Genomic DNA, 23,448 nt, shown 5'->3' with positions numbered 1-23,448 from the left:
TACACATAACATCTGAAGATATGCAACTTTACCCATTTAACACTACACAGGAGTGAAAAGCAAAAAATTACATCTTTCTATAGTGTGTTGGGGCTTCCAGCATTAAGACCTGTGTAAACTGTCTAGTCTAAGTGCTTGAATTTTCTTATACTTCTGGTAAGTCTTTGCATTGAATTCTTTGACTAGCAATGTTGTGGCCTGTTAGAGACAGTCAAAGATATAAGGTATTTATAAACTAAGTAGACAAGGCTGGGGAATTGCTCACAGAGTTTTGAAATAACCTGCCCTAACTCAGGTTCATCCATGTCCACTGGCTAGGTATCATATTTTTATGCGTAAGTAAAAGCATGTAATATATAATAAAATAAATCTTGAAACTTTGAAGTCTGATTAGGAAGTAGTTTGCCAATTTAATAAAATGTTGATTATTTTTCTTTTATTTTCTTTTTTTTTAAGAATTTTTCTGTAAATTAAGCTATATTGATTTGTTTCCTCTGCTTCTTTCCACCACAATCTCTTTGGAAACATAATATTTTAAGTTTGATGATAAAGGACATATCACATTAGAGCTAAGTGTGATTTGAAATGGTTGAAATATCTAAAAGAATCAAATATTATATTGGAGACAGGTCATCCTTAATAGCAGTGTGATTACAGTTTTCGTACTATCTTTCCTCTTTCAGACAGCATTTCTTCTGCATGCTTGGAATGATTCCATCTTCCTTTCCTTGAAGACACAGCGGGTATATAAGCATTAACCATTTTGTGTTCAGGCCCTCAGGCTGTTTTCTGTTTCCAGTGATGTTATAAGGTACTTCCGAAAATCCAGTAGTCTAAAGTGACAACTCTAAAAAAGCAAATGGATGGTGAGCCACTACTAAACAAAATATGAGTAGGCATTTAGTTTTTCAAATTATGTTTATATCCCTAGAGGGCTGTAGAAGCCAGCCTGCAAATACTACTTGAGTTGAATCTAGGTTAACGGAACATTTTATTATTTTCGATTTCACAAAACTGTATGATTAAGATTGGCTCAAAAAACTTGGTTCTTCTACTTTGTTCAGTTATTGTGCAGAAACGAAAGATGTCTTGAAGTATACATTACATAATAGCCTTTTATTTCTTTTTTTTTCACTCTAAATAAAATGAAGTTCAGAGTTGGTCTTCTGGGTATAGCACTTACAAGATTAAGGATGGATAGAGGTGGAAAAGGAAGTTAATCTCCAAGACAGTCTTAAGAGATGAATTGTACTATGTTAATGTGTGCTAGTTCTGTCTGTAGAAGTAATTATCATAAAAATTACCAAAAAAAATTAATTCACTGGGCTGGTTTTGTGTTTTGCTTTTTTTGTTTGTTTTTTTTTTTTTTCTCAGCTACAAATTATCTCAGCCATTACTTCTTGCCTGTTCAGTAGACATGGATAACAGATAATCCTCTGTCCTGTTTACTGAAGTCTTTAATATTTCTAAGTTATAATTTATTATCCTGTCTCATATGCCTTTGTTTTTTAATAACCTAAGGACACCAGTTTGTTCACTTGTGCCAGTATAGTCATGACAGTTTCTCTTTTACTCTGATTTCTCCACACCTCTCTTAAGGTGTGGTATTCAAATGGATCTATTATTTTAGCTGAGCCCTTCCCATGTTTGTCTGAGACATATATATACATATATGAAGATACACTTTATTTTCCTCATAGGTAGTAATCCTCCTTATATATTGGTTTCTTTTTTTAAATCCAGACAATGCTGTTAAAATAATATTCAGTGATCTGTTTGCCTCATGAACATTTAGATGGTTGACATTTAGTAGTTTTTCTCTGTCCACAAGGCATGATAATTATTCAATCATAGGAAGAATTTAGAGAGGAATTGGAGTGGAAAATATATATTTTTAATCAGAGAATGACTATTCTGAAACTGTTTCAACCAATTCATGTTCTATAGTAATGGCAAATTCATTACGCCCAGGGCTTTAAAAACCTGTAAATTGCAGTGAACAGTGTGTGGTCTTTAAGTATTGTTGATTCCTATGCTGAGGTGGTTTTATTTTATCAACATAAGGATGCACTGCTACTGGGTTGCTGGATTTTCTGAATGTCTTCTCACCGAACGAGTCACTCCATAACTTAATAGTTGCCTTGCTTACAGCTGCACACATTGTCCAACATTGTTCTATCCACTTCAGGGGGAGTTCACATCACTTTCCACCTAGGAATTGTTTATGGATTTCTCCAGTGTCTCATGGCTATTGATTGTAAGCTCATATTGCTACACAGCTCACAGGATTGCAAAGCATGGTCATTCACACCTAGGTTCTTCAGTTAATCCTTCCCATTCAATGCAGAGATCATAACATGTTGTGTTGCTGCCAATAACCGTTGTATTACTACCTGTCCTATATCTACTTTCAGAAGCAATGCTGCTGTGAGGACGCACTGTATTCTCTGACTTCATTCATTCTGTCTGGAAAATATTATTCCTCCACTGAGTATTGAATCAAAATTTTCAATCTTGATTCTGTTTCTAATCCTCTTACAGAGTTATTTCATCCTAGATGTCTCTGAATTTTCTTTCTGTGCCTTGACTTTGTCCATTTTACCTCTTTCTTTTTCTGTTTTTTCTTTACACTGATATTTAGCAATAGTGTATTTTATATTTTTGAGGTGCTTGCTTCCCTATGTTTTGAATGAAATGATAGTGGCTTAGCCAAAGTCTAATTATTTCCTGCATTTCCTATGCCATTTTTGCACTACAAAAGCTTTTGTTTGTACCATACAGTTTCTTTCAAAAACTACTTCCTCCTTTAGTCTTCTTGGCTTTCCTGCACATAATATTATCATATTCTTCCAGTCCTATGGGATACTGCACCAGCTGTCTATTATGCTTATCATATGATTGATTCTCAACTTTTACAACAGAACGCTGTACAATTTTCTCTGTTCACTCAGTGTGCTTTTGTATTAATACACAGATGTCAAAGATATTTGATAGATGACTAATTCAGTACCTTCTTCATCCTTTCTGACTAGCTGTCACTTGTTCTTTTTATCCTCCTCTCCCTTAGACTGGTTTCCTATTTCCTGTTTATACCTAAGTTACATGTCTGTTTTAGCATATCCATGTTTCATCTTACTATATAATCCTTTTTACTTAGTACCTAATTCTTCCTTCCTTATTCCCCTCCAGGTCCCATAAGAAAGAATTCATCTTTATTTAATACCTCAGTGAAAAATGGCCCCTAAGTGAGGAAGGCTAAGCAGTCGAGGTCATGAATTTATTTCCAGAATATTGTTCTACAGAACTGATGTTTTGTTCCTTATGAGAAGGTTCTCTATAAGATAAGGAATAAAAGGAGCTTTTAATGAAAAGAGTACAATGATGTTACAGATCTTGATACTGTGGGAAAAGCTTGCATACTTTGGTATAGATGAGCATTTGTAGCAGACCTCAGCAATTTGCATAAATAAAGCTCCTGGAGGGGAAATTAAACTGGAGAAGGTTATCAAACAGGATTTGGAAAAACACTGAGTCACAGAGGTATTGAAGAGGCTGGTGCCCTATTGAAGAGAAGAAGGGACACATAAAGCACCTGTCAGGGCGGAGGATAGAAATGACAGCAGCTGTGCTACTGCTGTGATCTGGTTACTCTGTGACATGACTTCTTGCTGACCTCATTGTCTGTCAGGTAGCGTTTGATGTCTTACCTCACAAGTTGCCAGAAAAATGCAAAACTTTCAAAACTGGTTTTGGTATTTATGCTTTTCGTGGTTTTGATATTTATTTTCTTCACTATCATAAAGCTGTCTGTCTTAGAGTTACACTGAGTAATAAGAAAAAGAGATTGTAGTTGGAAGGTTTGTTCATAGGCACAGGAAGAAATTACACTTGAGTTCTTAAATCTTGTCTCATATAATAGTAATTACAAATGAAATATCTCTTTTACTTTAAAATAATATTTACAGAAGAGGGAGGAAATAATTTCTTGACTTTTCCTCTAAGTTTTGCTGATGTTTATATATATATTTCATAACATTGTAGTTCTGTGCTTCTCATCACTGAGGAAAAAATCTGATACTTTCTTTCAATACCATAATATACATTTTAAATATATATCACATTTTACTCTGAGCGGCATCAGTGAATATCTTCAGCAAGTATACTTCAGTCACTTAAGTAGTTGGCTTTTTGTCGATGAAACTGAGAACAAATCCTTGACATTCTTGTAGTAACATAAAGATAACATTGTCATTAGATTCTTATGCCAGTCTGCCTTTCTCAGACAAGTGTTTGGAAGAGGAGTAAAAGAAACACCAGGGATAAAAAGAAAACATTGAGAAAAGAAAGGATAACTGTCAACATGCCAATGAAAATTGATGTTCAAAATATAGGCTAGAACAAGTAACTCAAGAGTGACACTGGATGGAAATTGGAAAAGTGAACACAATGAGTCATAAGAATAAAAACACTCAGTGGGATGTATTACCATTTAATTTATGTGACCTTTACAGCCTGTTAAGAATCACTTTCTGTTTAGAACCATTGATCCATTGGACCTTAATAAATTGATGTAGGACCTCAAGTAACCTTCCTCCTGTGTTCGTCTAAAGTCCTAACCTTCTTATAATTGCTTGTTTTACTGTAAATGAGAATAGGAAGTTTTAAATGCTCAGCATTGCTTCTTCCCATGCTGACATTAGCATTGGTTTGATGCATTTTTCTTGGCAGGTGCAACAAATAATGTTTGTAGCAGTATGACAGAGATTCTGTCTGATAAGCCTTCCAGAAGTGAGAAGCTGGATGACATCCTGTAAAAATATCAAAGCAGATTGGGTAAAACAGTAATTCTTTAGCTCCTAGTTAAGTCATGGTATGCTCTGGATGGAAATAGATTTACTTCCCCTGGAGTGATTTTGATAACAGATGGTCAACATTTCCTGTATTGACACTTCCTATAATATTTTTTGCAGAAAGTGTCAGAATATATTGTAGTATGTGTACTCTTCTGGCTGTATCTTTATGGACTTATTTTGTAGCCAGCTTTTGGACAATAGTGTTACTAGAAGATGCAAGATTTAGGTTTTACTGATGACTTTGTAACCTGAGAAGTGTCCATCACATATACTTTTGTGATCTTCTATATTGTTTCCCTCCATGCAAGAGATTTGAAGAAATCTGCTGGTAAAAACATACAGATCATCTGGTTCCTGCTATCCCCAAGAAGTACCTTTATTTAAGATAACTTTCTGTAAGAAAAGAAAAAAAATGGATGACCTAACCCTGTAAGAAGCAAAGCACCACACAGCTGCTCTCTCACTCCCCCTGCTGTGGGATGGGGAAAAGAAAGAGAAGGGTAAAAGTGATATAAAAGTGACATAAAGAAGGTTTAATAGGGAAAGCAAAAAATGAATTGAGGGATTCTGGTATGTTATGCCTCTAGTGGGACTAAGTGTGAGATTTCTTTGCTTTTTCTGTAGCTGATCAAAAATTTTAAAGTATTAATTGTTTTACAGAAGTATTTTGTGTCCGTCCAAGCTCTTAATTGCTAGTGTCAAAAACCTCAGTTATTTGCTGCATGCATCTCTATATATTTCACATATGGAGATTTGAAAGGCTTTGCCTTTAAATACGCAGAATATCAAACTCCCGTTGTCCTAAGAAGACCTTTTTTCAGGGCAGCTTTCACAGGGATCTGGGTGGTATATAGATCATTATCTTTTCATTTATGAGGATGGAAGTCTGTTTATAACTGAGCTGACAGTTTGTGGACATTATTGACTCAAAAAATTCGAATTAGAGAATTATTTTTTGCAGTCTCCTCGTGGTTACCCATTTGTGATCTTTACAAGGGAGATTTCAGTTGCTGTTCTAGACATCTGATAAGTTTACAGAAGAATATTCTGTAGAGAAAAATGTGTATATGTTGCCTAGGACAGCATTTCTCCTTCAGAAATTATATAAAAATATTGCATATAATATAGCACAAGGAAGGATTAAGGCCCTGTAAAAACACTCTATAACACTTCTAGTAGTTTTTAAACTTCAAAGATCAATACATCATTAACCACTGGTAATTCCTTTCAGTTTGAAAAAATTACTGTTGTTTAAAAAATCCCTTAAGTTAAATTATAAGCTGTTTGTATTGTAATGAAACAGTCCCTTGTTCTAAAAAAAACCCACAAATAACTCCAAAAAACAGAGACTAGATGGTAATAGACAGGCATAAATTATTCTAGTATTCTAAATGGCTTGTATTTCTCTTGTACAATTCTTATTCAGTCACATTAATTACAAATAAACAGGATTTTTTTCACACAGAAATATGTTTTGACTCCTAACTAACTTTTGATCACAACTGAACTATAAGCATTGTTTCCAATTACAATAGTAATTTATTCATCTTAGATTCAAAATAGAAAAAAAAAAGAGACAATTAAAAAATGTTGTAAATATTGCATGCATCATGAAATAATTACTTATATAAAACCACAGAATTCACTCTACAACAGGTATATTGCTATAAATCATTGAGTTTTACTGGGATAAATGTAATCCTACACCAGTATTGATTTTATAGCTGACAGTATTTGTGGAAATACATAATTTTAATTAAAACTATTTGTTGCTTAACAATGGAAGGAATTGGATAAACCTATGAAATATGAATTCATTTTCACTTTGACCATGGCAGTTACCTTGCAGTAATACAGTATTCTTAAGCTGTGAGGTAGCCTGTTTTAGTTGTTTGCTTGCTAGCTAAATGTGACAACATATACACTGTTTGCATTTTGTTTTCTGACTGCTGTGGGTGTAGTTGGAGAATCATTGGAGCAAAATAGCAAGACTCATTGTCACTTTGCATAGAGGTAAAGACCCTGCTTAGTAGAGCCCCTTGCAGCTTTGCATTTTCAGCTTGGACTAAAGAGCTGTTAGGCAAAAGATTGTCTTGCTTGACGGGACAAGGGACATGCAGGGCTGGTTAATATTGGTTGAATAGCTAATATTGGTTGCTACTTTATGAAGGTCCAACAGACATGTAAAAGGAATCTGGGACTGTAGTCATAGAGCAAAAACAATGGAAGGGAGGAAGGGAAGGAAGGAAGGAGAGGGAGAGGAAGGAAGGAAGGCAGAACAAATTAAGCACACTTGATTGGAGGGGACTTATCAGAGAAACAGAATACAAATGGGTTTCCTTGAAATACAATATTGAACTGAATGAAAAATAAAATATAAATCAAAAAGTAAAACAAAGCCTTGATTATTTTTTCTAGTTTTCTCTTGGTTTCCGTTCAGAAGAGATTTTTTTCTATCTTCATATAATATTCCAACTACTATATACTTTGCTGAATAAGTATCCCTATAGATTCAAACTTTATATATGCAGACATACTTATATGCATAGAAACAAAACAAACAAGCAACTGTACCCAGAACCGGATAACTTTAAATTTTATCAGCCATTCAACCACCTCTCAGATAGCACTTACAATAAAGCCTTAACTGTCTGAAGAGCTCCAGTTTTATAATCTCAGTTCCAAAGCCTTTCATGAAATTGTCTCAGAGAATTCAGATGAAGAAGAAACCAGCTAACACAAAAAATCTATCAAAAATTCCAATTCTATCTATACACTTTAAAACTTTTTTTTCTCCTTTATGTTATTCTTAGTTCCTGATAATTTTAGCAAATAATGATAGGCCCTTATTTTACTTGTATGACTATTTTCTTCATTTCCTCCAATATTCATTTTTATCCAGGAAGAGAATTTCTTCTTTCTCTTGACTGAAATGGATGAAAACTTTCCAACAGGTACTCGTTTTAGATAATACATTTAGATAATAATATAGGTGCTGTCAGGGCTCTGTGTTACCTGCCAATTGCCAATTCACTATATTACAGTGTTCCAACTTAGAAGTCAGGTTGGCCAAAAACTGTTGTGTTTCAAAAAGGTAACATGTCACCAAAGTGAACCTTACCTAAGTTCTCACCTCCAAATCATTTTATAAATACCAAAAACCAAAAAAAGTTTAAGAATTCCTTTTATTGTCTGAATTAATTGTCTGTAGTAAAGAAATCGTGTACAAAATTTCTTGAGCTATCTGCAAATGATGCTGAAACCTCATTCTTTTTATTACAGAGTATTACAAAATAAAGCTAATTTACTCTGCATGTGTTACTCTATGGTATTCTTTCACCAAAAAAACCCAAACAAACCACAAAACAAAAACCAGAATACTATAGTACCTAATGCATCTTATATTTTCAGTTTAATACAGTCTGTTGGATGATTGCTTCAGACTGTTTTAGAGCAATACTAGTGGTCACTGGGGATGGGGAAATGAAGAAGCACAATGGTTTCTGTCAGAAGGAAACCTGTTCAGGTGTCCAGAAGTTTAGAACATTTCAGTTTTCAAGTCCCTGAATAAAACAAAGTGGTTAGCCGGAAACTCACAGGTAACCAGACCTTTTTGTGTTACGTAAAAAACTAGGTCTCGCAAGTCTCAAAACATGTCTTCAAAATGTGTTAGTGCCTTGGAAATTATTGAGGAAAACTTGTTATATTCCATTTTTTGGTGTGGTTCCTAGAGATACTAATTGGTGTTGCAAGCAGAAAGCAAGAACAGGGAGAGATTGCCAGAATGTAACATTGCCAGAATATAGTAAAGACTGTAATATAACATTCTACCTGACTTTGATTTTTCTTCTTCTGAGGTCTTTTTGAACTACATGTTTACTGGACAGCTCTCATACCATCTTACCTCTTTTTCTCTGTTTCATCGCTATGAAAAAAGTCTACAGTGTGGAACAATTTCAGTGAGAGGGTGATGAGAGATCCTAAGACTTGGTGATCAGAACAGTCTTCTGGAGAGGAATGGCCTCAGTTAACATCTCTGACTGATTAGCTACCATCTGTACTGATTTTGAGAATGATTTTAGAGTTAATGAAGTTACATTTTGGAGAGAAAACATTGTGGGGGAAAAAAAAAAGTCCTACCTTTTAAATAATCCTGCTTTCTTTTATTAACAGTTTTCAAAGTTTGTATTTTACAATATTTAACCATGTCTTAATGCCGTGACATAAGACAAATTGGAGGAAAAGAAATTGCAATACCACAACTGTAGGTGAGATGCTTGTTCGTTTGTTTGGGGTTTTTTTAATGCACTCTTGGCCATGCTGATAAATTCAAAACTTAAATTCATCACCTCGGATCTTTTCTCTCGGATCTGTCATCTTTCCTCCTTCAAGCAGACCACAAGAAAACATCTCCATTGAATTCCAAGGCCTGGGTAATTTCCCAGACATTCTCTAGTTTTCTTTCCTTTACAACCCTTTTAAAAACAAGTTTATCTATGATCATATGGGATTATTCCAGGCTTTCTTAAGTCAAATCACTACATTAATTCACTTTGAGTTATGCTGGAAGATCTTTACTTTCCAAGGTGAAACAAGTAAATATGCACATATACCACTAAGGGACAATAATTCCTTTTAATTTTTACCACGAGTCAGACTTTATTCTTTGCTACTTGGCCCCCCTCCTTGAAAATGTTATTACTCTTGAATATCTTCATGCCTTACACCATAGATGCTGCTACTTGCTGCTAAGCAAGGTTTGGACCTGGGAAAGGAGATGCAGGTTGCTGATTTTTTACAGTCTTTTTTCTTGCTTCTCACTCTCCATTTTGTCCTATTTATCAATATATGCCTTGTTTAACTATTGATTCTCCAGACACCTGGATCATGCTTAGACCTTCAGGATGCAACTGCTCATGCACTAATTACAAATGTCCTGAATTTACCTTATATCTCACATCTCTTGAAGACAAAGGCTGCTCATGCTTATCCACATAGCTTGACTCAACATTTCATCTGAGACACAGGTTTCTTCACTTAGGACAGCAAAGCGGACATGTGTTCCTATGGATTAGGAAGATTCTGTTTGTTGTTACATTTTGTAGTTGCTCATCAGTCCACACTCAATTATATCAATACTCTATTACTTGAGTTATGCAGCTATAACAACTTCAGTGTATTTATAGCTCTTCAGAGCATAGCTTTATCCTATGTAGGGTAAAGCTAGGGAGGAGTTTACTATTGTTTTCTTGTCTACCACACTCTCTTCTTACTGAGCAGCCAAATGATTTAACTTGACTAATACTAAATCTATTACTATTCATATATTAATGACCTCATGAAACAGGCTTGAAACGGGGTACATAACTACAGGATACAAAATAGAAGCCTCGCAGAAGAGGATAAATGAAGGACCACTCAGTATTGTATCCTGAGACTTCAAAAGATGCAATTTGACTTCTTACCTGTCACATACTTGCAATACACTCTCAGATGATCTAGAATAATAGCATAATATTTTATTATGTGTTCTGTAGAGTAATAGAAAAGCTTATATTCCTTCTCTGCATCATAGATGAAGCACTAATGAATGTCATAAAGATTGCTAGTGTTGCTGTAACTGTAATTATTCAAGAAGTTACAGTAGAGGTATAGCATTTTTAATAAAGTCAAAATATTTTACTAGCCTCTCTTGCTGTATTTGGAAAAAAAGGAAACCACAAAACAAAACATTCTTTCAGGCATACAGGATGTTTTTTGGTTCTGAAATAGAAAAAGTGGATTTTATACAGAAGTTGAAGAAGTTTTTTAATTTCAATTAGAAAGCTACATTACATTAACTCTGTAAATAAAGAATGCATATATGCATATATAGTTGTCCCCAATGAAATAGATTGTTATGAAAATAATATTTTAGAGAATAACAAGAGAGATTTAGCTCTCAAAGAAATGAGAGGTTTAGTTAGTTTATAATCTGCAGACATGGAAGTTAAAAAGGAAGGGAGAGAGAATATAATGCTCCATAAAACCAAAAATTCAGTTGAGTCAATTGTTTTTGGCTTCCAGATGAGTTTTGAAGTTCTGTTACAGGTTTGTCTTTGAAGGTGTTTTGTTGGTTTCCCTTGAAAATCAGGAGAGAAAGGTGAAATTATCGTTCTGAAAAAAATGTCACTTGTGGCACCTGGACGCAAATTGCGGCACCTCGACCAATTAGCCATGCAAGTTTGTTTCCAGTGCAAAGTGGTTGCTGATTTCCACCCATGTATTTCACAGAAAAGCATACATCACAGTGTGTGAAATGTGTTACATTACGGGAAGGAAAAAAACCCAAACCAACCAAACTAAAAAAAGGAGAATTCAGTTATCTAGTTCTCCAGAGGAGTGTTCTTGTTGAGAAGAGTCCCTCTTCCCATTATTGAGGTGGGTATTACAAATGTTTTTCTGCACATTGATTTTTTTTCCTGAAATAACTTTTAAGTATGCATTTTGTCAAGAAGTGTTCTACATAGATCATATTTGGACAGGAAAAGTAAGCATGTCTTTATTTGACTTTCATCACAAATTCAGTGATGGTCTTCAGGCTATCTCTGCAATAGTCCTATATTATTACTGCTTTCTCAGATGCTATGGTCAACATCAAAAAATTGTAATATATAGAAAATCAGCAAACCAACATATATATATATATCTGTATAGCTGTCAACCATGAAAGATATATCAAAAGAAGTTGTACTATACAAACATGTTCTTAAATGTCAGCAGGTTTGCCCAATGAATATTTCTGAAATCCACAAATTTAACAGACTTTTCCAACTTAGCTTGCTATTATGTTGGCCTAACCTCTCTTGCCTTGAAAGTTGAGATGCTAACAGAGATTATATAAAGCATAGAACTCTACAGATATTGCAGAAGGCATTCAAAACACTCTTGATCCAAGTGTGGACTGCAGGGTCAGACCATGCATAATTTAATTTATCTGATCAATGTCTACCTCTATTTTTTTATACAGCAATGTTGGTATATGTATAAATAATGTTTTCTGAGCATAAAAAGCACTCCTGAGTGTAAGTGTAATTATAGTACAGGTGGAGTTTTATAGTACACAGAAACATTCTCAAGTGAAAATTTCCTTGCCTCCAAAGTTTCTAATTGTTTCGTGCCCATCAGCAGTTTATAATGTCCATATGCTACTTAAGAGCAGATATCCTTTTGCAATACTAGGCAATACACATCATTTTCATTACTTAAATATGCAAAAAGATGAATTTCTATTATATGAATCACAGGTCTTTACAGTTAATTCTGCTGTAAACCTAATTTTGAAAAGATGTTGGTTGCAGCCTGATGTGTACGATTTTAAAGCAAGAATCACTTGGGAAAATGCAGGATATGATCTTCTAATTAGCTCTTCATGCATACCTCATACAACAAACAGATAGTTTCACATGGAAGAGGTAATAGCAAATATTATATTACCTAAATTGAAAATACGATGTACAGTACTTCATCTTGTTCCAATGCACTGTAGTTGGTATAATGTGGGGCACAAAAGGCTACAGATTATTATACACTATAAATATATATGGTATATTCTTAGGAGGTTTGTTATCATGGTTTGACATTTATAACAGCTTACGGCCAAGTTATAAAGCAGAATCTATAATTCTGACTCACTAAGGGTGAAGAAATTATGATCATTTGATCCAGACACACTAGACAAGTATAATAAATGATGTTAACATTCCCTACATTTTTTTTTTTTGTAATGTCAGGTCATCCTGGTCCAAGAAACTGCAGTCACCTCATAAAAGGACTTCTTTCCTGTATAAACTGAGAACAATACAAAAAGCCATACCAGGACTTCTTAGTGTTATAAAATTATTATAGAGTAATTGAACACAAGATGAAATTCTATGCACTTTAAGAAATATTTGCAGGAAAAAAATCAAATGCATTGCAAATGTACCTTTATATCCTTCAATATTTTTCTTAAATACCAAATATAACATTCATGAAATTTGTGAATAATATAGTGCATTTTTTAGTGTTTATAGCTTTACTCTAATAAATGTGGAAGTTAAAATCGTATGCCTCAACAAAATTTCTTAAAATATGATCCTCCCATTAGTTTCAACTGTGAGTTTTCATGAGAAATGGTTGCTTCCATTTCTTCCTGATTGCTAAGAAAGAGTGTAATCCTTCTGCTATCATCTAATTAGCAGGAATGTGACTATCCATGCTGCAGGCACAGGCACTAACACAAGTTTGAGGAGCCACTGTGTAGACATCAATGAACACTTTATTAAATTACACAGTTTTCTAAGCAGGCACAGTCTCTCAATGCCCCAATTCTTTATGCTTTAGTGAACTGGCTCTGCTCTCTGAAGCTGTAAGGTTTCAGCCTGAGCTGAAGATATAAACTCCTGATGAGATTAGAGTGAGTTTTTAGATATTTGGCATGCTTCTGTGCTTATTCTTTTCTCTAATAAGGCTTAGAGTTTGCTGGCAGGTGAAAGCATTGGATAGCAAAGGCTAGGAGATTTAAAAATCCACCTACCCTGAAGGAAAAGAATGTCTTTTTGGTAACTGTTCAGCGTTATTCTTCATAATTCATCCCGGTCAGGAAAACAGTTCAGCACAAGAAGAAGGACTATTAAGTCACCAGTTCTAGATACTCAGTGATCTCTCTGGTTTTGTTCTTGGCAAAATTCAGACAGAATTTTCTGCTATTTTTATTTCCAGAAAAACTGTGGTCTGTCAAAGATGGAATGTAACGAACAAGCAAAAGAAAATGGGGTGTTAACAAAATCTTTTCAGCATATTCTTTTGTCTAAATTACAACAAGATAGTGATGGAATTAGATTTAATTTCACTGATAAGTTACCATTTTCTTCTTCAGAGGAAGAAAACAACATTCTGGAGCTTGTTCACTGCTTCACTTCAGAACAGGTCATTGTCCTTCTCTCCACCATCACTCTCTTCTACCCTTCACCTAGTACGCATGCTAAATATCCCAACAGGTTTTTTTAATTGTGAGAGGTATTTTATGTTTGTTTTGGTTGGTTGGTTTTGGTTTGGTTTGCTTTTTTGTTTGTTTTTGAAAAGGAAGGAAGGAATCGAAAGTGAGAAGCTAGCAAGCATAATCAAATACTAAAATATATGAAGTAGAGGACTATTTTTTGTAAAAGAAAAAAGTCTGCTAATGGAATTTGGATGTTTTAGAAAGCAGCATGGTCATGGGCTAAACACAAAGGGAATAATCATTTAGGTAGAAATACATGGGATGAATTCACGGTGGAGGAGGTAAGAGCTAAATTTACTATCTGGGAGAGCATAGCAGACAATTTAAAGGATAAATACAACTACAAAATCTTATGGAAGGAAACTCAGAGGACTGGTGGCACCTTATCTAAATGGGAGGGAACCATGTGTCTAGGACTGTATCATTTGATGTGGAAAAGCATGCTCTACTGGCTGGCAAGCAAGAGAATTTAAGTCACTTTCAAGCCACAAAAGTAAATCTACAGCTGCTTTTGAGATGAAGTCAGATAAATGGAAAAGGTGCAGTTGATCTGGAAAGAATGATACTCACATATAGGAGAATAGGGTGGCCACTGGTAGCAAGGGTACCAGATGTAGAAAGACATAATGAAAAGAAATAATGACATGGAAAAAGAAGGGATAGGTTTCTACGGGATGGAGCTTGAAAACAACTTGAGGAATACTCTGGTCATACTGTCTGCAGGCAGCCCATTTCTGAAAACAGTTTTCTCAGACTGTTCTTCCAATCCTTCAGCCACACCTCATTTCAGCTGCCAAATAATCCTGCAAATATATAGGAAGATTTTCTTGCTTAGCCTAAATCACCATGGTTGTGAGTGAAGTCAATTGCTTATACTATCTGTAGTGTGCATTGAGAATAATTTCTTATTTTCAATAGTATTTCTGAAAACTACAGTCCTACCACCTTTGTCTATTATTCTTTCTGTAGACTGAGTAAATAGGTGTAGTTCTTGCTTCAAAAATAACATTTTTGTTCCTAAACATTTTATTGCTAACCTGATTTCTAATAATTTACATGTCATAAATAATTAGATGTGTGTTCAATTGTGGACACAGAATTTGAAATGAGGCTGAGTTGAGAGGAAAGATTATTTCATACTCCTTAAACTTCTTAAGAATCATATTCCTATCCACATTTCTTCTTTCCCTTTTTTTTTTCTTTTTTTTTTTCTTTTTTTTCTTTTTTCTTTTTTCTGATAAGTGATAAAAATCCCACCATATTGAGATTGTTCAGAACTATTATACTCTTTTTCTCCATTATTTTCTTCAGAACTGTGCCTAGGTAGTTGTTGGGAGAAGAGGGTTAAAACTGGAAGAATGGTAAGGAGGATGGTAGATTCACTCAAGTGACCTTGCAGTTGGAATTGCCAAGGCCCGGACAATAACAGTGTGGGAAACCCCATGTGTTACACCTACTGCTGTTTATCCTCTGTCTGTTTTGAGTAGAATTTCTGTGTAGAGATAACGTAGGTGTTTTGAGAGACATAGAGGAGCTTTCATGGACATTCCTGGGCTTCCTGTTTTGGGAGAGAGAAGATCAAGGGTCAGAGATGATAAAAAAGCAGAGGAGATCACAGCATGATGGTATACTACCCATGCAAGGGCCCTTGATAAACTGGTGCAAATAGCAGACCCTCTAGCATGGACTAGCATGGACTAAGCCTAACATTCCCACTTGTGGGTCTCAATCTGGGTACTGCTTTGGGATCCTCTGGTTACTGAGGTAATGAAATAAAATTACTCTTTGTATGTCACCCATGGTTTTGTGGTTGTTCTGGCTGCCTGTGTCAACTCAGACAGCAGTTTATTGTTATGCTATGCAACCTATAATGATCTTTCCACTCTTTTTTAAATCATACCCTGCAAATTTCAGATATTTTCTTTCTTTCTTTCTTTCTTTCTTTCTTTCTTTCTTTCTTTTTTTTTTAATTTGAGTTTTTTATTTAATTCAGCTTAGAGGGTTTGTGCAGACTCTATATTTGTTCATCCAAATTATGCAGAGAAATACTGGGTAGCTACCAGGACCTGTGAAACTTAACTCACTATATGCAATCAGATAGGAAAGAATCATCTAGAAGGGAGGACAAGGTGCCACACATGATGAAATGATATAGGGACCTCACAGGGTACAGAAATGATAAAGTTTCATATAAATTTCATGTGTCCACAAGTCACCTACCATTTGTCAGTCCTGCTCTCATAACCTCTCCTCCAAAATTTTAGTGACAAAGATAAATTTAAGTGTACATGTAGAGAACCATCATAATATGTCCTACTCTCAATGTCTTGCTGTGAGAAAAAGAGAGTTCATCATATGCAGAGAGTTAAGAATCATTGTTAGGTATCCTAGTAATCTAATTAATAAAGAAAAGCCTCATTAATAAACAGACAAATTTTTTATGCAAGATAACCTAGTAATATCTTCTGCCTTTTCTGTGCTCTTCTGCTCACCATTTCAATGTTGCACTATATCTTAAGCCTGAGGGTTTCATTCTTCCTTAAGAAGACCAAGGAAGGATTGTGGTGAAGCATCCAGAAATCTTTACAGGGTGGAGGACTGTATTCTCCACAGCAAGGGAACTGGGAGGAGGTGAGGTTTGATATTTTCTTCCTCTTCAGTTTATTATATGCTTGGAGTCACTTTTTCCAATTTTTTTTTGCATTTCTGTTTGCCTAAGTACAGTTTTGGATATCCAGTTACTGAACTACCATTGGAAAAAAGATAGAATCCTTAACCTTCTACTTTGAAGTCAATGTACTGCATGATAACTTGGGGGTGGAGGGATGTTTAATAACAAATAGGATTTGTAGTATATAAATATTCTTAAAAATAAGGCATAATGTCGTCACTCAGTTATGACTAGGCTTTGCAAACGAAGATCTGGGAAGGGCTCTATCCACATTTACTACAAGCACACTGGTGGCTAAAGAGGCCAATGCGAAAAAGACTGAAAATCAAGCTGAGAAAACAAAGGCAAAGGAAATCTAAAAAAATTGTGACGTGCAGCATTTCCTTTGTCTTTGTTTTCTCAGCTTGATTTTCAGTCTTTTTCCCCATGAATTATGAAAACAACATGGAAAACACTCCTTTGAGAGAATTATTTTTGATGATTGGGAAATATGATTAGTATTACTAATTATAATACCTAATTCCTGAAATGTTAGCTGCTGAGTTTTTTTTAGTTTAGCATTGGGCTATGCATATTTAATTTAAATTCCTAACAGATCAAGGTTTGTAGGATTTCATAAAGAGGACTGAATTCTGAAGTTCAAAGGTATAGCTGACTACTTTGAAAATCATGTTATAATTTAATAAGTTGAAGTGCGGTCACTGTGGTGTATAAGGGTTCTACTTCAGGCTATGAAATAAGCAGCTTATTGACAATTTACCAATTATCTCCTTATTTCAGAACTAAGCAATTAAATTATGAATGACTTCAGATTACTTCATTGGGATATAATACAAAAAGCAGTGAACATAAACCTGTAATACAAGGAATAACGAGATTAGAATCCATTAAGAATTGATCATTTGACAGAGCTAATTTGTCTGTTTCAAGTACTTCTAAAAATATTCATAAAATGTATTGTCTTCTTTTTCCCTTAAGGATAACTTACACTAATAGGTTACACTTACAGATGGAAATATTTGTTGTGTTTTGAATTAGAGTCTTCTGTAAAGGTGTCTTTTTAAAGTACTTGCTTCATCACACTATTCTCTAAAGCATTAGAACTTTACTTCTGGTTTTGATAAAGAGATGGCAAATAAATTAAAGCAACTAAATTAGCTGAGTTAAAGGTTCTTCTGGGGCTTATTGAAAATGCAGCTTTTTCTGCACTTAACTGACTTCCTGCTTCCATTTTTACTGGTTTGTTAAATAGTTCCTATTATTTCAAAACCTAGTCAGAGTTTTGAATTTCATTTCTGACATCATAAGCCAGGAATCAGAGTTCTGTTGAAATAGAGAGGTACCTTACTAAGTTGCCTACTTCAAGGAAGAACCAAAATGGTAGGAATTGCGTTTCATAGCTGATAGCCGTAGGAAGTTTGGCTGTAAGCTGATGGCTTACTATGACAGAAGGTCTGTAGCCTGTGGTGGTAACTCTATACTGGTGGCTGGAGAGGGACCAAAAATTTAGGGAAATGGGGCAGAAAATAAGAAAAGTTTCTCACAGTGGCTGTATATAAGAATAGCCCTACTGGTATCAACTCTGCAGAGCAAGAATAAAACAAGAACAAAACACACTCTGGTGCCTTCCATTGTAATAAAATTAAATGTCATTCTCCTCATAAAATTCCAATGTAGTTTAACCTAATTTTTCAGGAAGCATCTTCAGTTCCAAAAATATATGTCTTTTGTACAAACAGCAAAAAGGGCCAAAAGACAAGATTAGAGCTGTGAATAGATAATGTCTCCCAACTGAAACAGAAATGGAGAAAACAGGAATAGCATTGCATAAGTATCTTTCCTTAAGCAAGCTTTTTGAAATGTCAAAAATTAAAATTCAGTTCAAGTTTGACCAAGGTTAAATACAGAAAAAAATTCTTAAATGGCAGCTATCCCAAGTAAATATTTTTGTTCAAATTTTCTCTTTGCAAGAAAAAGAGCTTTACTAAAATTTCTTTATCAAAAAAAACAAACAAACAAAAACCAGAAAGCAAACAAACACAAGCTTTTGGTCTATATTAAAGTTACTACTTTAAATTTAGTTCTGATGAATTCCAAAAACAACTATACATTAATGTCAAAAAAACAGACAAAAAGAGGACATAATTTAATATAGAAATAGCATCCCTAGTGTAAAAGATCAGTCTCCTGGTGTTACCAGTAAATGGAATTCTGAGATGTGCATTATTTGAGGCATTCATGGCCCTTTATACAGCTGTTAAATCTTATGAGTTTCAAACTGTATGAAGTATGTTTTAATATTATTGGGAGGGGGAAGGTTGCAAGACTGAGAAGCAAAATATAGTATTTTGCAAATTTTGCTAAAATTACCTTTGAAGTCAGGGGAGGTTTAAGTTAGATATTAGAAAAAGTTTCTTCACCCAGAGGGTGGTTGAGTCTGGAACAGGCTTCCCAGGGAAGTGGTCACAGCACCAAACCTGAAAGAGTTGAAGAAATGTTTGGATGATACTCTGGGGCGCATGGTGTGGCTCTTGGGGGTGGTCCTCTGCAGGGTCAGGACTTGGACTCGATGATTCTTATGGTTCCCTTCCAAGTCAGCATATTCTGAGATTCTGTGATTCTGTGGATAGAGTTGGAGCAGCATTAAAACTTTTTTTTTAAGTTCTGAGAGATATAGAAGTGATCAACTTGTGGAAAGTAAGTACTGCTTACTGGTTTGAAAATTGTTACCTGAAAGCTCATGGCGAAATTATTAATAGTTTCAATGATGATTGGTATATCTCCTAGAGATTGTTCCAAGAAAATTCATTAAAAATAATACAAAACCAAAAACCTGTATAAAGAAGCACAGTTAGGCACAATGTTCCTCCGTAGTAAGTTTAATATAATTTAGAAGGATATTACACAGAAATATGGAACCTTGGATATATCTGATAGATTTTAGAAAGCTTTAATTTTTTTTTCCCCCTTATTTCTTTTCTATTTTGGGAAAAATTCAAGAAACAGACTTCTGGAAGAAAAACTAGAGGGAGATTTGAGGAGAAAGACTGATAAAGTAGTTTCATTTTAAACTATTTAAAGCTATTTAAACAGTTTCAAGTATTTTAAAAAAATACTTGAAGCCAGCAAAACTATTAAAATTCTTCTGAATTCTCATACCCTCTTCTAAGACAGTTTTTCTGAAAAAATTTAGACAGTTCTCCAAGGAATTAAAGGAAAAAAAAAAACAATAAGCAATCACACAGCACCTACAGGATGGATAAGGGATCAGACCCAGACAGCACAGGTTTAGGAGGGGTAGATCCTGCCTGATCAACCTGATCTCCTTTTATGATCAGGTGACCCACTAGGTGGATGAGAGGTAGGCTGTGGATGTGTCTACCTGGACTTCAGCAAAGCCCTTGACACCATCTCCCATAGCATTCTCCTGAAAAAGCTGGCAGCCCACGGCTTGGACAGGGGCACTCTCTGTTGGGTTAGGAACTGGCTGGAGGGCCAGGCCCAGAGAGTGGTGGTGAACGGTGCTGCATCCAGTTGGCAGCTGGTCACTAGTGGTGTCCCCCAGGGATCAGTGTTGGGACCAACCCTGCTTAATATCTTTATTGATGATTTAGATGAGGGGATTGAGTTCACCATTAGCAAATTTGCAGATGACACTAAGTGGGGGGGGGGAGTGTCGATCAGTTGGAAGGCAGGAGGGTTCTGCAGAGGGACCTGGACAGGCTGGAGAGTTGGGCTGATACCAATAGGGTGAGGTTCAACAAGACCAAGTGCCGGGTCTTCCACTTTGGTCACAACAACCCCATGCAGCACTACAGGCTGGGCACAGAGTGGCTGGAGAGCAGCCAGGTAGAAAGAGACCTGGGAGTTTGGATTGACAGGAAGCTGAACATGAGCCAGCAGTGAGCCCAGGTGGCCAAGAAGACCAACAGCATCCTGGCCTGGATCAGGGAAGTGATTCTTCCCCTGGACTCAGCACTGCTGAGGCCACACCTGGAGTACTGTGTCCAGTTCTGGGCCCCTCAGTTCAGGAAGGATATTGAGGTGCTGGAGCAGGTCAAGAGAAGAGCAACAAGGCTGGTGAAGGGACTCGAACACAGGTCCTATGAGGAGAGACTGAGGGAGCTGGGGTTGTTTAGCCTGGAAAAGAGGAGGCTCAAGGGAGACCTCTACAACTCACTTAAAGGAGGCTGTAGCCAGGTGGGGGTTGGTCTCTTATCCCAGGCAACTATCAGTAAGACAAGAGGGCACGGTCTTAAGCTGTGCCAGGGGAGGTTTAGGTTAGATAGTAGGAATTAATTCTTTACAGAGAGGGTAATCAGGCATTGGAATGGGTTGCCTAGGGAAGTGGTGGATTCTCTGTCCCTGGAGGTTTTTAAGATGAGACTGGATGTGGCACTTAGTGCCATGCTCTAGTAACTGTGGCGGTAGTGAATCAACGGTTGGACTTGATGATCTTGGAGGTCTTTTCCAACCTGGCTGATCCTATGATTCTATGAAGCAAAGTCCCAAAACACAACAACAAAAACCCAAACAAAACAAACAAGCAGAAAAACAACCCCCCCAAGAAACTCAAGTTGAAAAATGTATCTGCCTCCATTGACTTTTCCAGGCCTGGCAGACCAGCACACAATCCAGCTATGCAGTGTAATACAGAACTCAGACTTCTGTCTAGTTTCTGTAGTTATATATTAAAAAGGTTTCCTTCATCTAAGTCCCTTCAAACTTTATTCAGTGCTTTTTATTAGTTTAGTCCATTTTCTCTTGTTTGCTAGCTTATTTTTAAAGGTAAATGTTACTGATTTAATGTACACTACTATCAAACTCATTACATTTAAAGTAGAAAACTGAACTCCAGCAGCAGTCTCAAAGGAGGAAAAAGGTCTTGCTGGTACGTACATCCATTAAGCAGCTGTGCTTGCCAAGTCCGTGTGCATTAGCTACTTTCGTAAGTTTAACAAATTTCATCTGAGCTTTTATTCTGCTGACCTAATTTAACAAGAAGGAAATTCAATAACAACCCCTAATATTGAAGCATTATTTCCCAAGAGGCATTTAACAACTCTTCTACATCAAATAATAATGTGTGTATAATGGAACATATATACTAACTGCAACAAGAAAGTGAAAAAAGACAAAAAGAAAAAAAAAAACAACAAAAAACCAAACCCACATAAAAAGAAAGAAGAAAACACTATATGCCCTTTTCAAATAAAATACCCAACAGTTTTCCAAATTTTAAGGAAACTGATAATACCTTGAAGAGCTAATTTCAACTGTGAATTTCTTATAGTCTTTGAGAAGAAACATTTCTAATTTAGAATAAATCATAGCCCTCCTCTCTCACTCAGTATACCTTTGTTTCAAAAGAACACAAATACAAGTTGTGATAAATAGTTTCCTAGGTAGAGGACCACATCTCCAGGTTTTACATGCTGATATAATTCAGCACGTCATTAGTAGCTTATATTAGAACAGATTGTTCTATGTAGTAATCAAAGTTCACAAATCGAGTAAATGTCAAAAATCTAGGAGAGAGGAAGAAAGAGTAAATTAAATGATATGTAACTTGGTGTTGGTTTAGATAAATGGAAATGGACATCTGTGAGTTACTATGAACAGGCTTGGGGCTAAAGTCTTTAACAGCAGTGGCTTTGTGAAGTTATTTAGTCTTCCAAATATTGGGAGAGAGGGGAAAATTTTCTCCTGGGAGAATATAACTCTGAAGACAACAGCTGGTTGCTGAAAAGAATCTGTTAGGTTATTAACACACACAGACACACACCTTCACAGAGACACACAGTCTTTTAACTATATCACTATATTTCATAGTCTGTCCACTTGAAACTCCTGACATTTTGTCACAAGCTCTTTTAATGAATGCAGGCTTACTGGAAATAAAGTAGCACATCAATATCAAACACAAGAAAAAATTCTGAAATTTTCACATACATCTTCTTTGGAAAATAAAGATATTTAAGAATATGATGAACTGTAGTATAATGTTATTGAAAGCAGAGGACATAGGGTATTGCTGTGTACAATGTTATTTACTTATCAAAATCAGCAAAGAGGAGAAAAAGCAACCCAAGCTTTTTACTACTTAAGTTTTGGGCCACATGTGGAAGAATATAAAAAGAAATGCAACCACCTTCCATGCATTTTGTTTTCTATGGGCATGCAATCCACCTTGATTATAATTTGCAGGAGCTATACATTATTAAGATGACAAATCATAGGTTTGTCATCTTAGTCAAAGGAAACAATTACCAAATGATCTCACTAACAAAAAGTGTTGTTCTTTAAATGTTGGAATGGAAATAAAGTGAAAAGAACCTGGCTAAATTTGTCTTGCTGAAATAACATCTCATGGTTCTGTTAGAAGAAGGGAAAAAATCAAATAAAGCAAAGTAAAGCAAAAAAATGTGGAGACAAAACAAAGGTGAGTTGGGAGAGGCTTACCTTTGTTCTGCAATATCACTTCCCACAATGAGATTAAGTTTAGTTATCCAGAATACCTGGAAAAGAGACCCTTATTTTTTAAAAAATACTTCCTGCATTTTAAGATTGCATCCCCTCATGTTGCAAGATCATTTCAAGAACTTTTTCCGTTTAAAAGTTTGCTTCTTGTCATGTTGTAGTTCTTCTGATGCATATGATGTTCCCTTTTACCATTTAAAATACCCTGGAGAACTGATGTTTTACCATTTCATAATTTCTAAAACTACTTTGTGTTAGAGTTTCAGGTCTCTTGATAGTAAGATTAATAAAACACTGGAACTCTTGTAAATCAAATTGGGTGGAAAACATTTGAAGCAAAGGAGGCATTATTTAATGTGTAAGTTTCAGCAATATCAACCAGTCTAAATAAAGAACACTTAGAAGTTTCTAAACTGAAAGGT

General features: G+C 35.4%; 1 protein-coding gene across 4 annotated transcripts in view; it reads left to right on the top strand.

Moving 5' to 3' along the window:
- CDH10 (cadherin 10) overlaps nt 1–23,448 on the top strand; it is a 97,559-nt gene that overhangs the window by 19,882 nt on the left and 54,229 nt on the right. Inside the window, exon 1 of one of the 4 annotated variants that reach the window (XM_029961405.1) lies at nt 19,176–19,243. The exons of the other annotated variants lie outside the window; for them this stretch is intronic. The gene's annotated coding sequence lies outside the window, so the exon portion shown is untranslated. Of the gene's footprint in view, nt 1–19,175; nt 19,244–23,448 lie in introns of those variants that run through there. 4 annotated transcript variants of the gene reach the window in all.

The sequence above is a fragment of the Manacus vitellinus genome, unplaced genomic scaffold, assembly GCF_001715985.3.
Source record: "Manacus vitellinus isolate BGI_N305 unplaced genomic scaffold, ASM171598v3 scaffold_33_pilon, whole genome shotgun sequence".
Classification (NCBI taxonomy): Eukaryota; Metazoa; Chordata; class Aves; order Passeriformes; family Pipridae; genus Manacus; species Manacus vitellinus.
Note: the sequence above shows the minus strand (reverse complement) of the source record. Positions and strands in the feature narration are given on the sequence as shown.